The sequence below is a fragment of the Clarias gariepinus genome, chromosome 13 (assembly GCF_024256425.1).
Source record: "Clarias gariepinus isolate MV-2021 ecotype Netherlands chromosome 13, CGAR_prim_01v2, whole genome shotgun sequence".
NCBI lineage: Eukaryota > Metazoa > Chordata > Actinopteri > Siluriformes > Clariidae > Clarias > Clarias gariepinus.
In genome coordinates this window covers 23,259,359-23,274,429 of record NC_071112.1, presented here as the reverse complement: position 1 = coordinate 23,274,429, position 15,071 = coordinate 23,259,359, and the positions used below count along the sequence as shown (strand labels likewise).

The 15,071-nt window shown below is 37.4% G+C and overlaps 1 protein-coding gene across 2 annotated transcripts in view; it reads left to right on the top strand.

The window, feature by feature from the left end:
* LOC128535871 (zinc finger protein DPF3-like) overlaps positions 1-15,071 on the top strand; it is a 35,125-nt gene that overhangs the window by 4,062 nt on the left and 15,992 nt on the right. The gene's annotated exons all lie outside the window — the stretch shown is intronic.

The following is a 15,071-nucleotide window of genomic DNA, read 5'->3' as shown; positions in this document are numbered from 1 at the left end:
TGTTAGAGATTAATTAATTTATATTTAATGTTTTCTTATGTAAATTAATATTTTTTTAAAGACAGTTTTCAATCACAGAAAAACATGCATTACAGGCCTTTTAGGCTAATTTGTCAGTTATTAATCATCAAAAATAAATCAAGGGAATTCCTTACTTTTATGAAACTTTTCTCAGTAGGAACTTACTCTTCTATTCCTGTTGTGCCAACTAGAACAGCATTTCCATTTTATACACATTTATAACTTGATCTCACCTTTTAAAAATCTACAATTGATGAACACATCTACTTTAAATATTTTAACATCCATTATTCAGTAAATATCTGTGCTCCTGAAGTGCATGTGCATCCGAAATCAGTTCGGATTTCCCACGTGTGCGTTATAAGCGGGCAGCGCGAGAGAGCCGAGGAGCAGAGATCAGGTGACCTCGGGACTGCAGAGTAAACATCTCTCGCAATAAAAGATAAGAGGAACCACAAGGTCAAGAGAGATGTGCGGTTTCGAAGCATGCTGGTTGGAACCATGTGAGAGTGAAAGAAGCACCTAAATCATTTGCATTGAATCTTGCATGGAAGAAGTGTGTTTCTGGAGTGGGTGATATAAAAAGCGTATCACGTTGCGATACCGGAAGATGTTTCTGACATACTACGATTAACATGATATTTGCATTGACTACCAAACTGACATTAAATCCAAAGTGTCAGCAGTTTTTCTGTCGCCAAAAATAAATCCTGAGAATGGACAAAAAAAGAATTCTTAATATTTCAAGATAGAGTGCTGTCAAATGTTGTAAAAGATTAACAGTAAAAAGTTTACAGTACTTTGAACAGTGTGTTGTGACTCAATTCTTTTGATGTTAATATTAAATCACTCAACTCTAATGGATTCTATTGAGCCCCTTAAGGGACATACAATATGAGGAGAAAAAAATTACAGACAGAAAAAAGAAAAGATGATGGACTTCTTAGAAACAGTGGGTATTATATCCTGGTCGGTGTTTTGGAGGAGAGTCATTTTAAGACATTTTGTAAGTCAAATTACAAATTAATTGGATATAAACCTAGTGCATGAAGGCAGGACTCAAATATTTGTTCTTGTAGTCCAGTGTAGCACACTGTTTGGTAAGTTATAAAATCTCAGTGTCAGACTAAACCACATTTATGTATAATTAGGAGATTTATAAATAAAATGATGATTTGTAAGGTGGCATGGGGGCATAGTGGTTAGCACTTGTGGTCTTGCACTTCCAGGGTTGAGGGTTTGATTCCTGCCTCGTGTCTGTGTGCATGGAGTTTGCATTTTCTCCCCCGTGCTTGTTGGGTTTCCTCGCCCAGTCAAAAGACATGCAGATTAGGCTATTTGTCATTCCCAAATTGCACGTTTTGTGCGTGTGCACGCCCCTTTTTCCCTTTTTGCGTTACAAAAAGGTAAAAATTGGTTACATAAATCTGGTCTTGTGTGAAGTGATCAGAAACCTATAGCATGAAGGTGGGTATTGCACAATATTTGCTAATTCATAAATCTTGAAGAATCCATACAGGCCGATAGCGTGCCACAATGAGTCTAGAGGGACATTGCTAAGAGGCTTTTTGAATTCAGTGGTTATGAAAAGTGTGTTGATTTTATTTTTTTGTTGCAGTAAAAATCTATTTACTGTAATATCTCCCATGAAGAAATACGAAAAAAACGATCTTATATAATCCCTGCTAACTGTTATCACCCAAATGAGGATACGTTCCCTGTTGAGTCTGGTTCCTCTCAAGGTTTCTTCCTGTTGCCATCTCGGGGAGTTTTTCCTTGCCACTGTCGTGCTCGGCTTGCTCATCAGGGACAATCTCATTATTATCTAGACACATTTTTTCTGACTCACACTTTCATAAATTTTCTTTTCATTTTGTGAAGTTGCTTTGAGAGAATGACCATTGTTAAAAGCTCTGTATGAATAAAATGGAATTGAATTGAATTAAGAGAATGGGACAGAAGGCTTTCCTGGTATAATATGCTTCTCTTGTTCATATACAAGTGATTTTATAATGACTCTGGTTACTGAAATAAATAAAATAAATAATTAAAATTATTAGCCAGCTTTTATCAATATTTGGGTTGATTTTCTCACCCCCTCAAAAAAAAAAGAAACAACAATTTCCGAATTACCTGATGGTACCTGATGGTAGCACTTTTAATAAGTTGTTTTGGATAAGAGCGTTTTCCAGATGCCTGTAAATGTTGCGAGGCAACAAAGGTGCGAGGTTAAGAAATCCTGCCTTCTGCCTTATGATTGGTTACATGAATTTGATCTAGTCAATGATTGGACAACTGCCCTCCATATTTTATGGTTTTCCCTGCTCTACCACACCCACTTCAATGGGGTTGTTAATTAGTTAATTAGTTAAATCCAGTGTGCTGGGAGCAGAGAAGACAAAGGGCGCAGCGGTCATCAGGACTGAAGTTGAGAACCACTGGTTTAAAACGTTCTGGAAGTATATGAGTCAGGGTTTTATGAGGTCTCACAGAAAAATGGCCTTTTCTGTTCCATCCCTTTTACTATCAGTACCATGTTACCCTCTTGAAATGAAATTTTTCAGAATGAGGGCTTCAGTATGCTTGTAGAGACGACCTCTGCAAGGCTCAAGTTTAGTTGAAAACTCCTAGCACGTTCAGTCGTAAATTTAGCCTGAGGCACATGAACGACGTCCATACGCTTGACATAATTTACCTGACATCAGCCTTTACACTTTTCACAACAGATCTTTGTTCTAAGGGCAAGTTTTAATTGCAAGGTTACAAACCTATGATTGGTTCTCCTGCATGTTGTACGTGAGGTTGTAATGTCAAGAACCGACCGCAGAGGTGAAAAGAGAAAAGGCACGGGCTGCCGGAAAGAGACAAGCAAATCATCAATTGATGTGCATGCTGAGGTTTTCAGGGCTTTGGCCACACAGAATCACGTGCTTCGCTGTCTAGCCCGCGTAACCTAACCGTCCTTTCTCTTCAGCACCTCAGCGTACAGGCTGAGCTGAACCTTTCTGAGCTGTGTATTCAGGGTAATTTTCCAGCCTCAACTGACGAGCGTTTCTTCAGCACACGCTGCAGCAGCCGTTTTTTTTCCTTTTCTTTTTATAAACGCCGAAGCTGGCAGTGCATGCCTCCTCCATGTTTCAGAATCGATGAGAGACTGATAAGCAGTTGTAAGATAAGACGTAGCCTTCGACGCACGTTCATTTTAACACGTCAAGGTAATTTCAGATTTTCCCGCCCTGCAGGCTGTAGAAGATGCAGTTAGCGATGTCAGACTGAAACCAGTGACTTTGCTTCAACACCCCAACATGCTGAGTCATAGCACAATTACTGGGTGCAGCGCTGGTAAGATTGCGCTGTAGTCTGCACCATGCGTCGGAACTCGTACTCTGTCCTCATCTTGGCATGATTTGGATTGTTACCTCTTGCCTTTGTTTTTTTTTTTATGTTTTTTTTTTTCTAGAGACATTTAATGTGAAACTCTGAGCTTGCAGTGCTGCAGATAAAGTGACTTCCTGTTCAAACGCTAAAGTGCACCTGCATGGTCTCCAGAGACCTCACAGCCCAGGCTCTTCTCACTGGATGGAAAGCTGCCAACATCGAAGCGTCAATTTCTGATCTGATTAGGCACTGAATTTGTTCTGCGGTCAGGGACTTCAGCTTTAGAGCAGCAAGCTAATTTCAAACCTCTTTTTATTTTTTTTCCCTTATTAAAAGACTTCCTTAAAAGAAATATAACTCGATGATCGATATCAATGTTCGGTGAACGTTGAAGGGAAGTTGTTTGTTTTTTGTGGCTTTGTGGTTGGAAAAGAGTATTTTAAAGGTGTGTGTGTGTGAGAGAGAGAGAGAGAGAGAATGTGTGTGGGCATGCATCTTCAGCATGCAAACTAAGTTATGTAATTCCAGCTTGGAGAGATCGGACTCTGACATGTGACACAGTAAACGGTTGACACGAACACACTCCCAACAAACGTCCCAATCAGTCACCGCATTCGTTCACACTGCAGCTCCTGCTCGTGTAACCTGTCTGTCATATTGTGCTTCTGTAAATCGTCAGCATGTGAAACTCTGGGTACTGTCACCACTCAGAATAATCATCAGACTATTTTAAGTTGCCGAGGCATCAGTGTGAGAAAAAAAGTTCTTAAACACTTAACTTAATAGAGGAACTTTTATTATTAGAGAGATTATACATATGAGTCCATGTTTTATTTTATATTTGTCATTACTGATACAGAAATGAGTGACCTGGCTACTTTTAGGTAGAGGTGTAAAAGTTACACTTTGGTACGGTGGTTCAGGGGGGTTAAAAAATGACATGAACTTCTATTCATTACGAATATAGTTTTTTTGTAAACATATAAGCTTGTACATACTTGTCTACTTGGTCAGCAGGAAAACACTGGCGAAATGGCCATATTATCTTAAACACATAAGGAATGCAGATAAAGACACATCTTTCTTGCTTAAAAGGAAAAACAAAACATACCTGTGTCTCGGTACCAAGTTGCACTAAGTTGTGAATAGTAACACTGTCTACAGCAAAAAGTGCAAACAAGCTTCTGGAAAAAAAAAAACATTTAGTACAATTACTGTTTTTGCACATCGCAGTGAAATGTTTTTTCTCAAAAGCAGTGAAAAGGGAGCGTGTACAGTATGAGCCAAAAAATACAGTACTGAAATGAAAAGACAAACAATATCACCTTGTTGACATTATTTCTCCTGAAAGAAACTGACATACACACTATTAGCTTTTTGATTTACCACAGTATGCGTAATGTAAGCATTCGAAGTGTGTGTGTATACTGCCTCATGCTAGAAAGTGTTCATATCATTCATGCTGATTCTCATACATATTCCAGAACAAAGGTTGCTGCAGATTCCTGCAAAAGAGACGATTTGCTCGCATAATGCAGACACAGTTCTTTGCGGATCTTCACAGTTGAACACAATCTCCTTTAACATTCCACACAAGTAGGTATCAGATGGTGTAAGATTGGGGGAATGGGACGGGTATGGGAAGGGATTGTTCTGCCACCTTATTCAAACTTTGTCCCAATTTACATCCCCTTTTAGTATGAGCAGAAATAATCCTCAACTATGAATCCTTTTTTTCTCCGTAGAGAGACCCATTTTCAACCACAACTCCACAACACAACTTCCTTTTTTACTCCTGGAAACAAGTGTGGCTAGAGCTATGCCACGGCAGCCGGCGCACATGCGTGTTTAAGATGCGCAGATTTCTGCTGTACTCAAATCCGTAACATGTTTGCAGGATTGCGCAATACGCCCCCTTCCGATCCTCGAGCTTGCAGACGTGATTAGCTTGAGCCGTGATTGACTTGATAGCGTCTATCGTGCCTCCCATCCCTCCCTCCGAGAGAGCTTGGTCAATCAAAAAAAAAAAAAAGTAAAACATAATTCTCATATCAAATCTAAAATGCAAATACATATAAATGTAGATTAAATGTTGAACCAGTGTGTCAGGACTAATGGACTGCCATAAGGGACTACTGTTTTCATAAAAACAGTGAGCTTGGTCAGCAACAGTGTATAGGTTTGTGGTATGTGCCAAAGTAACTTCCACATAAATGACAGCACCCATGATTTCTTAGCAGAACATTGGTGCTGTCAGCTTTTCTTTTTTCTCATAGTGAATCTTGGTGCCATCTTTTCCCCAGGTAGGCATTGCACAACATGGTGCACATGACGTAAAAGAAAAGTGATTCCTCAGACCATCATCATACATCTTCGATTTCATTCATCCACCTTCTTCCATTGCTCCATGAGCCAGTCCTGATTCTTACACTCTCGTTGTAGGTGTTTTTGGCGGCGGACACAGGTCAGCATGGGCACCCTGACCGGTCTGTGTCTACACAGCCCCATTTAAAGCAACAAACTGAGATGAACTGTATGCTCCGACATCTTTCTGTCAGAACCAGCATTAGCTTTTTTTAGCAATTTGAGCTACAGTAGCTCTTCTATTGTATCAGACTAATGTACATGCGCCAGCCCTCACGCCTTGGCTTTTCATGATACTGTCATTGGTTCACGGGTTTTCCTTCACTGCAGATCAGGAATATCTCATAAGACATGCAGTTTTGGAGTTGCTCTGACTCAGTTGTCTAGTCATCACAATTTTCCCCTTGTCAAAGTCACACAACTCCTTACACTTGCCCATTTTTCCTGCCTCCAACACATAATTTTCTTAGGAAGAAAAAAATGTTTACTTGCTACCTTATATATCCCACCCACTTCCTGTGCTGTTTTAATGAGATAATCAATGTTGTCTTGTTAGTGTCAGTGGTCATAATGTTATGGCTGATCGGTAAATAAACATTTTATGTGATTAACATATATGAGTAATGTATAATAGAGAAGTGCTCAAATACAGGATATTTGGAACATATTATAACATTTTATTGGGTTATTTGCTGTAGAACTTTATATCGAGATTTGCACAGAACAGAGTTAGCTTTCCTTTTCTTTGATTTGTTAATCATAAAATGCATCCAAGTCGCTGACGCCTGTTCATTTGTCTAAAAGTGTTCACAAAGCGTACCTGGTGTAGTATTGGTATCAGAGCATTTTGAACCAAGGAAATGAGCCGTATCGGAAACGCTCCATCAACTATTTCAATTAAAGGTAAAGGAGACCTCTTTAAAATGCAGGGAGAACTAAATATGCCAGAGTTCTGCTGATTAGACTTCGACCGTGATTAACTACGATCCTGAATAACGAGTACTGATGTACTGTGATTGCAATTGTAAATCGCGCACAGAGTTCATGGTGGAAATTTAATGATTTGGAGCGAGTTCTGTTGGTGGCGTCGGGTGCAGAGAGTTTAAAAAAAAAAAGAGAGAAAAAGAATATGATGAAAGTGAAAATAAGAGTTTTTGCATATGCTGTTTTCTCTCAGAAGTGGCGCAGATTTCGGATCGCATGAGGAAAGACCCCTTTTTATTAATGCAAAAACATAAAGGAACATAGTGTGCTGTTTTGCTTTTATTAATTTTTCTGTAGTAAATCAGCTTACAGGTTTTTTCCACGCAGTTTCTTAGGTCTCTGCATGTTTGAAGAATTAACATCTGAAATCCTATAAGGTGAGAGCATGAAGTGTCCATTCTGTGTGTAGGAGCATCTAAATTGTCCCCTTAAGGACTGAGAAAAGAGGTTTCTTTTGCACCATGCAGATGGAAGAGATCTGTCATTTTCACATCAGGGCCCCAGGATCATCTCTGAGGACACTTATCTCCAAAGTCTGGTTCTTTTTGATCATTGAAAATACGAGCGTCTAGTCCGCTGGACAAAGTGATCTTGAGGACAGTACGGCATACGCAGGTACGGATCAAATCAGATACAGAAGATACAGCAAAATCGTACCTGGACAGGAAAAGGGACTGCGGTTTAGAACGCAATGTCATGAGTGCTGTCTGTCTCATCCTCTAACCTGCACAGCCTTAGCTAATGAAGAAGGAAAGAACATGAGAGCATTGCTCTTGACATTTTTTTTTCTAAAACATCAATAATATTAGGCATAGCATGAAGATTGACTTTCTCTTTTTTTTTTTTTCTTTTCTATGTTTAATGCTACTTAAAGTGTATACTGCCACCTGCTTTTTTGGAGGGTGAGAATACGCAAATGTACCTATGTACCGAGAATAATAATTATGTGAACGCTGGGCAGTGTGGGAGTAAGGAGAAGGGAGTAATCTTTCCTGGACACGGTACAAATCAATCTTGCCTAGTGTGAAAGTGCCCTGAATTTGCTGCATGTGATACAGGCAGGTCTTTCTGAGTGATGCCTGTTTTTTCTAGTGCCCCCAACATCCACTGAAGAATGTCTGAATTTACTTTAGTTTTGTTTTGTCGCTGCTCCCTTTATGCCTGCAGCTTTAGATGGACAGTTTCGGTAAGATGGTGCACCATGGTACAATACACTCTTTCATAAACATGACCATGAATGTTCATGGTACAGGATGCTACTTCAGCAAGATGACCGTGAATGTCTTATACTTTGTCAGGACCACAGCTCTAACAGACATCTTTATGTCGATGTGAAGAAGGCCGTTTCACCGTACACTGCTGGACAAGGAACTATTGCAATGTCTGTCAAGTCTGACGATATACATGTCAGTAAGCAGAGTGGTGTATCTTGCAATATGTGTTTCCTTTTAGGCCCTATTTTGTGTCCTTTAAGGCTGCAACTAACCATTAGCTTTAATCTATCATTCTTTATTGGTCTTATGATTATTTCCTCCATTTATCCATCAATTGTTTGCTGCATGCAATCTTAACTCTCTAGTAAATAATAACCATAAGTTAGATTATTATTAAAGTAAAATTAAATAAATAAGTAAAATTACCTACAGCTTTGGCTCTTCCTGAGAAAGTCAGTGACATTTTAACATGAAATCTTAAAAGAAAATTGTATTTCTCTCAGAAAGGCAGGCACATTTATCACTGAATTTGAAATGAAATGTTTAAATGAAGAAATCATTTTAAAATGTAACTTTTAGATATTGATCACAAAAGTTATGATTTATGCCATGCAGATGTCATTAGGAAAGTGTGTTGTTTACTAAAATTAGAAAAGTACGTTGTTTATTATATTCATGCTATTCTATAATTGTAGATAGCAGTGGTTCCCACAGGTTTAAAATTTACTTGCGGTGGTAGCCAGCGGAACGGGTCGGCATTACCTGCCAGCATGATCGTGGACTTCTATGTATAACAGATACATATGACCTTCCACACAATATTTTAATTTATTTAATATTCCTATTAATTTCAGAGATCCAAAATAAAGAAAAAAGCAACTAAACACTTTTTTCTGTACAAAGATTGACACTATTTGTCAGAGCACGTAGCCTGGCAACCTAGGTTGAACCAGTATGATGAATTATATTTCATTTTAACCAACTATACAAACATGACTTGAAAAAATAATTACAAAAATAGCACAAATTCATAAGATTACTTGTTTTTAGGTCTTTTTGGTTGTTTATGTGAACGGATAATTAGGGTTGGGTATCGTTTGGGTTATTTTCGATACCGGTGCCAAATCGATACTTTTAAAACGGTACCGGTGCCAAAACGGTGTCTGAACCGATACTTTACAAAAGCCACAAAATGATGGTGGGTGACTCAAGGATATATTTTATTGAACAAAATTTTTTTTGAATCTCCTTAGTCAGATTAGCCTTCTTTGCAATGGTAAATGGGGTAACTGTTGTAGTACTACTAGTACTAGCTGGAAAACCTTAAAAACAAGTAATCTTATGACTTAAAAAAATAGCACAAATTCATGATTGTATAGTTGGTTAAAATGAAATATAATTCATTATACTGGTTCAACCTAGGTTGCCAGGCTACGTGCTCTGACAAATAGTGTCAAATTATGTCGTCATCATAATCTGTAGATTCTTTTTTGCTACGGTTGTTATGACTGGGGCTGGGCTCATTCACACCGATAGTGCCAGCTGTTGTCTGCAAGCTGTCAAACATGTTGCATTCCTCTGTTTTTAAGTTTATTCCATGTGCCCTCAAATGTTTAATTACATTTAATGTGTTTCCCCATTTACACGCAACTACATTTGCTGTAAAATATTTGCTGCATGTCGCGGTGTCGGAATCCTTTCTTGTGAAATATAGCCACACTTTAGACTGTTTAGATTTACATTTTTACAGTTTTATAGGTACTGGTGCCGTATTGGCACCGGTTTTCGGTACCCAACCCTAGGAATAATAGTAGTAATAATAATGTGCGCATTTTGCGAGTTCTGCATTTTTGTGATGTCATTTGCATAGTCCGGTAGAAGTCAACTTTACTCGTTTTATATGTAATGATAACTTCAAAATGACATACCAGAAAAATCCAAATGCACAGTGTGATGTCTCAAGCCTCCTCTGTCGACACACACCAGAGGGACATTGTTTTAATGGTAATAACATTGTTTATTTATTTATTTATTTATTTTTTTATTATAATAATAATTCTTTTTAAATCATTAACTAGTGCTGGATCCAAGCCACGTGAGTTTTATTAAACTTTCTGGGTTTTATAAAGAGCAGCCATTGACCATGCGAAAAGGTGTTTCTCATTCTTTTTACCATTTGATTATTTACTAGCGGAAAATTACACACAGACATTACACCGCTCTCGTGCAACCCTTCATGTACGACGGGGACATGTCCGCTGCTAGTGATTTGATCGCAGATGGCATGATGGTTCTCTCCGACAGATTTTTAAAAAGGCAGATGTACTTGAGCAGCCATCTATATACCTGGATAGCCCACTCAAGTATACTCTGTACTAGGGCAGGGCAATATGGCCAAAATTTGTGATAACAATATAACTGACGATATGATTGACACGAGACAAAATACCTTACAATTCCAAAACTTGTTTAGTGCAACAAAAAAAACCCATCAATTTATTTTCAATTAAACAAGCAGCTGTTTGTATGTGCATTAAAAGGTATATAAAATTTTAACAGTGCAAATACAAATTCCTTGCTGACAATTTATCCGAAAGGCATTTCCAGTGGAAATGGGCTGACATATCCTAAACATAACCATGTATAATATCCACAAAACTTAAAAAGAGTTGCTTTGCAACATAAAGCTGCAGTGTGCCAAATAAATAAGTCAAATAATAAAATTCCTCAAACACAAAAACAAAAGAAGCAAACAAAAAACATGGGTAAATTATGCTACTGCTCATGGAGGTTTTCTACATTTCGAATTTTTAAGATTCTTTGTCAGAAACACTAACATTCACAGATGTGAACAACAAGTGCTTCTGCTTTAAATGATGAAATAGATTTGTGGTCTTTCCTCCCTTTGCCACGATGGCCCGCTTGCATGTTCTCCAAAAAATTGTGCTTTGTTGGGTATCTGACGGGCGAGAACCAAACCAGTTTTACACCACTGAAGTTGCACCATTTTTACAAACCAATTCTGGTTCATCTGTTTCATTCAACGATCCGCTTTCGCCCTTCTCATTCTCCGCCGCCGCCATGCTTTTTCCGCCATGTGCGTATGAGCGTTTGAAAACAAAGGCGTTACCCATATTCTATCGCGATATTTCATTTTCTTATCATTGCCTAACATTGTACCGGTATTACCGTGAATGGTATTATATGGCCCAGCCCTACTCTGTACACACGTGTGATTTATTTTACTGATTAGCGAGTACCAACTGTAAACCGGAAACGTGTTACTTATCTACAAAAGTTTGCATACACTAATGAAAAACTACATTGTTTAGTTTTAAGCTTACAGGTGCATAAACAAATTGCTTACAAGCTGGAAAGCAGCATTGCTTTATATTAGCTACTAAGCAGTCTCCAGGTGAGGTCTTGTATGAAATACAACCCATAAGAGTGTAGAGACTTCCGTGCCCTGATAGCTACTAACAATCCGACAAAGCTCACTCTAACATGCAGTACTATGCCAACGTCTTGGGCTGTCTTTTTTTTTTTTCCTTTTCTTTTTCCTTTTTTTCTTTTTATACAAACTTTTACTATTATATAACTTCGTTATTAAACATGTCTGATTTCCAGCAAAAAACTAAATGTATTTTCTTAGAGGAAAATGTCTGTAGGCCAGAAAAGAAAGCAGCATAATATGTAAAGGATCACCTTTTAGACCAAAAAAAGCATCTGGGTTTTGCATGCGTAAAAAAATGGAGCAGGTGTAACAAAGTCCTCAGAAGGACTGTGGCTGGTTCTGCAGGATGTTCAGTAAAACTAAGCAGCTCAGTTCCTTTTAAAACTGCACAAACTTTGTGCCCTAGACTATATATTAAACAAAGGGTTGTCACAGCAATTTTTGACTTTATTTTTATTAATTTCTGTTCTGTTATTATGTTTTTTTTTTTTTTTCAATGTAAAGACTTTTTTTAAAGACGGCCTTGCACTACAGCAGGTGTTTGCATGTGCCTGACCTTTGCACCAGTACTGTACATGGGCACACAATATGGTGGCCTGTTTAGGTTTTTAAATGATTCTTCAGTATATGCCTGTTCCATCAGGAAAGAAAAACTCTTTTGATGTGATAATCTGGTCATTCTCTACTGTACATTAAGGTGACTTCATTTTATTGCCACATAACGTTGCTGAGCCTAGAATTGCACAACCCCAGATCTTAACCTCAGGGGCTTGTACAGTGCCCAGTATGCATCACCCTCTTGAAATAGGGTCCATCTGATCTCCATTAATTATTATTTTAGCACAGTCCTTCCAGGTTTTGATAATGTGTTGAAGTGTTTTTAACCCTGTTCCATTCATTTCAAATCTTAAAAGTTTTCTTTGCTTGATTCAGGCCAATAATTTGACCCTTTTTTTTTCTTTAAAGGTAATGTTTTGGCCAGGTAGTGTATACTTAGGTTCCTGATTTGCAGTGATGACCTAATGTATAGCCCACTCCTTATGTAACTCTGACCATGCTTACTCTTTTTTCACCCTGTGGAACCACAGGCAGAGCAGTAAATTGGCCATAGTTAGATGACATAATGGGAGACTGGCATGTTTCAGATGATGTATAACACCTGCATAATAGCAGCCCACAAGTATAATAAACCACAGATATAATCTAATCTGTGTTAGTTAATTTTGTGTACAGTTATTTTATTTAATTTTTAACTTTTATTTGTATATTTTTATTTTATTCTTCCCTAGTTAAACTTACCCTTTATTTAAATTTTCATATTTATTTCCTATTCCTTTTCATATTCTTTTATTTTTAGCTCACGAGCAGTTGTCTAAGCATTTCACTGCATATCGTACTGTGTATGACTGTGTATGTGACAAATAAAATTTTAATTTTAATCTGCAGCTTGTAATGTAGTAATTCCACAAACGTTACGTTTTCCTTGAATGTGGAGAAAATCTTCAGTTTTTTAATTTGTAATAACGTCCCATGAATGTAATATTATGTTTGTGGGAAATTTATGATGTTGGTAGGATGATTACATTAAAAACTGCAGATTTGTAGTACATTTGTGGTTTATAATATTTGTGGGTTGTTAAGTTGGTGGATGCTACATAAGGGTCTTACAAGTTTTTTGTGATGGTCGGTAAGAGATAAGCTGTGATTTAGGCTTTCAACTTTTTCCCACCCATGTTTGAGTGCATTAACAATTATTAATTGTTATTTATTTATTAATAAAAACAGGATGCACAGTATTTAGCGTCCCAATAAATTCCTTTAGGGGTTGTGATGGTTAACACTAAAAAGAAGCTGAAAACATGCTGATTTTAGTCACGGGCTGATTGATTGGTAAATCTCTAGTTTACACACACAAAAAAATGGTTGTATTGAAAGGGTCGTTTGAATTTTATATAGAATTATGACTTTGTCTATATGTTCAATATAACGTCTTCTCCTGTTTTACGACTGGAGCTTGATTCTCTAATTAATATTTTAGAATTTTAATGTTAATTTTTAATGATAATATGTTCATATATAGACTTTCTGCTACAGCATGTATGACAGACCACAAGAATTTAATTTCAGAATGACAAAGGTATGACTACTGGCTTGTGGGTACTGTTTTTGTGTTTTGAAATGGCCCAGGGACAGCTAGGTGTGAACTGGCAATGACTAAACTGTTACTGCAGCTATAAATTGTAAACCCATACCCCCCCACCCCCAAACTGTTGTTGCTTATGCAATCTTACAGTTTATCGTGCATGAAGAAGACCTTAATTGCCCTCTTATTCAACCGTGAGCTCACAGACCTGTATGGCTGGAGAGCGTTGTCCTGTCACTCCTTCCCACACAGAGAGCAGGGCCTGCCCTCCTGGACTCCTGGTTATGTATGGTTGTATCAGCTTTGGTATTCAAACTCAAAACAGTACGGCTTTCCAAAGCCTAAAAGGTCATTTCTTTCTTGTTTGAATAAATACTTTCTTACTGCTCATTAAGGACATGACCAATTTTTAGAAGGAAAATTCCCTTCCATTCCTGATCAGTAAACTCTGTCTTATATCTTCACTTTCATCCACTGGGTCTCTGGCTGAGGATGGGGAAGTGATTGGCTTTGCAATTTTATATGTACAGTTTAGCATTTCATATGTAGTAAAGCATCTAAACAATCATAAATGAGACTGAATTCTTGTAATCAATCAAAATGCAGAAGGCAGAATTAATTGAAAACGATGAGTGTACCTCAAAGTTGGAGAAAAATGCTACTACTATATATATATATATATATATATATATATATATATATATATATATATATATATATATACATACCGTTTGTCGTAGACCAATGAAAGAGGTGCGAATTCATGCAAACATTTTCTTCAGAAAATATACCTGTCTAGTTGTTGTTATTATTATTAATAATAATAATAATAATAATAATAATAATTAAAGTAGTAGTAGTAATCACAGAAATAACCAAAAATGACCACTTATGGTCTTATAAATCTGTGCTATTTCTTTGCCTATTATGCCTTTTATATATTTTTTTCCCTAGCTATGTTTGTATAGTTTGTTGAAATTATGTATTCAGAACATAAGTTTTCAGTATGTACATTCAGTTCATCATATTGCCTAGATTGTGCTTAAAAAAAGGATATGTCGCTATATATTGCACAATCCTGATCCATATATCAATCAGTGGAGGAGAGGGTTTGTATGTTGAATGTCTAAAATGTAAAATTAATAGAAATCTCACTCACTCACTCACTCATCGTCTATACTGCTTTATCCTGTATTTAGGGTCGTGGAGGCCTGGAGCCTATCCCAGGAGGCTTAGGGCATGAGGCAGAGTACTGGCTGGCTACCCTGCTGGCTACCACCGTAGTATATTTCAGACCTGTGGGAAACACTGGAAATCAATAGGGTATAAGTTAAAGGTGTCATACTTAAGTTACTTGTACAGTCGTAGAGGTCTGGTCATCTTCCAGTTAAAAATACTTTTCAGATTGTGCATTCTGGCATCCCTGAAATGCCTGTAGCGTTCTGTCTTTAGCTTTAAATGACTTACTGATCCCTCCTTTTTGCTTCTTTGTGTAAAAAATTTTTTTCCCCAA